We start from the raw sequence: 2630 nt of genomic DNA, 5'->3' as shown, positions 1-2630 counted from the left end.
GGCTGGAAGTTAATGGCTGACTCTTCCCTCTATTAGGATTTTACAGTACACAAAAGAAAGCACTTGTCAGAAGCAAATCCTGATCTAAGCATAGGACACAATCAGGTGTGGTACATCTATATATGACTCATATTCTATGCTAGCAGGGCCAGGCGTGGAGGTGGGGGGGCAACCTTTTTGGCATTAGCCCCACACCCTCCCTGAGTGCCACTGTGATCCCCTTCCCTTGCCTGATCAGCTCCTCTGGTTTTTGCTCCTTGCCTTATGTTCCCTACCTGATCTATTGTTCTGCTTTCTGCTCCCTGCCTGATCTCCTGCTCTGCCTTCTGCTCCTTGTCCAGTCTGCCGCTTTGCTGTCCCCTCCATGCCGCATGCCACACAGAAACTTCTTATGCCTCTTGTGGGACGCGTGCTGCAGGTTGGCCATCCCTGTTCTAGGCAGACACTAAATTCTTACTTCCACATGCGGTAGAGTTCAAGGTGGCGATGAGCAACAGCCCAGTAAATCTCCGTTCCTTTACCACCAATACAACACAAACAGGAGCACAGGCTGTGTACGGCAGGCCTGCTCTCATCGGTATTATTTGAGGATATGATAAAAACTCTTTTTAGCATGCAAACAAACAAACAAAATCCTAGGCTCAAAATACACTTATACTGTTGTTGAAGAAGTTGTCACGCTTAAATATTTTTAGGCAGACACGGTCCTTCGGGTGAATCTGATATCTTTTATTAGACCAGCTTAAATAGTTGGAAAAAAAGTTTCCAACTATTTAAGTTGGTCTAATAAAAGATATCAGATTCACCCAAAGAACCTTGCCTGCCTATGTCCTTAGACCAACACGGCTACAACCTACACCCCCTTAAATATTTTAAAATATTCTTTGAAGAAACAGTGTCACTCTAAGCAGTGCAGGTTTTTGATTTGAGAGTAGACATGTCTTTTCATACGGCAAAGTAAATCACTGAACTCCTCTTTCACTAAACAACTTCTTCCAGTGGGTCTGATTCTCTTTTCACCTACACATTTAACACCAGGGCTACTCCACTGATTTCTAGAGTGAATCCAGGGCTACCCTAAGGTGGGTGAGAGGAGAATGCCATCTATTATCACTGAATTTTACAGGCAAATTGTAGTTGTGCAATAGCTTTGAGGTAATTGTGTGGTTCCTGATTGTACAACATGATGTGCTTGTTGCTGTAGAGCACACTAATCTCCTGATTTGGCTATCTTCTAAATTGTGAGATGTAATAATGAACCACACCTTATACGGTTATCTCTTCTGAAGTTATTTGTTGACCTTGGCTTAAAACTCTCCAGTAAAATTAACAGAATTTATCCCGGTGATGTAAATGTTCCTTTGACTTTAACAATTAACCGTAAAGCACTTGAAAATAATATAATTAGCAGGCCATTTTCATTTAGTTACCACTATTTATGCCTTACCCTCTAAAGCAATACACAAAATGTAGTTGTTCTATAAAGTAATGATGTTTTCAAATAAAGGCACAGCATGTGATTAACTGCAAAATTATAATGAACTCCCCTTGGCATTACATCATTACGCTTTCTCCATTAATTTTAAAGCAAAGATGTTATTCTCAAGTGCATAAATTGTAAGTGCACAGCTGCTCAGATTGCCCGTGCAAGTGAAACAATTGTACAAACAAACTAGGAAAGGGACAGGATGAAAAATTACACTCAACACACCCTTATTTCAAAAGTACAGTATCTTGTACGTAAGCATTGGAACAGACATTTGGCTAGTTAGACAGACCAGGATGGTGTAGTTAGGGATGAGCCTGCCTTGAGCAGGGGTTGGAGTAGATGACCTCATTAGGTACCTTCCAGCCCTACTTTCCTATATTCCTAGAACAAAATTTGGCAGGCAAACTCTTGTGTTCTGTTAAAAACATCTTGAACCACATACATCAGTAGTTTAATATCTGAGAGGTATGGCAAGGTCAAGACCCCAGGCCAAAATTCCCCAGCTGCAGCTAGGCTTCAGTGCTCCTGAGTGAGGGACCATGTGCATTTGTCAAGTTTCAGCAGTCCGATTCAGGAAGGCTTATTTCTTCCTCTACCTCTCTCAGCAAATATCCTTGCCTAGAAATTAGCGAGGAAGCAGACAAACCGACTTTGCCCCTCAACATGCAAATTGTTAAAAGTCCTTCTGCTTCTCCAATGAAAATTAACTGAATAACCCTCTCCCTTATACCAAACGGGGCCACCCTTTTTGGCAGGCATCCTACTCCCTGCTTCCTGCCCTGTGCTTTCTGCCTGATCTGCTGCTCTCCTTTCTGCTCCCTGGCCTATCTGCCACCAGGCTGCCAGCTCCCTCTTTGATCTGCTGCATGCCACTCACAGAGGCTGCCATTAGGGCTGTGTTAAGCTTCAGTTGGTGATTTGATTCGGAAGAGATTCAGCCCAATTCAGTGGCCGAATCTCCGAATCGAATCGGGGACTGATTTAAAGGTCCGAATCGATTCAAAGCTCTCCGAATCTTCGGAAAAGATTCAGAGGGCTTTGATGATTCGGGCAGTCCCCGGTGGCTGCAGCAGGGAGCTTCAGCCACTCTGAGCTAGTAAGTACTAGGGGGGTTAGAAGAGGGGGAAGGGGACCATGGGGG

The sequence above is a fragment of the Gavialis gangeticus genome, unplaced genomic scaffold, assembly GCF_001723915.1.
Source record: "Gavialis gangeticus isolate Ggan-Ray unplaced genomic scaffold, GavGan_comp1, whole genome shotgun sequence".
In the NCBI taxonomy this organism is placed as follows: Eukaryota; Metazoa; Chordata; order Crocodylia; family Gavialidae; genus Gavialis; species Gavialis gangeticus.
The sequence above is the reverse complement of the archived record's forward strand: the minus strand, read 5'-3'. Positions refer to the sequence as shown.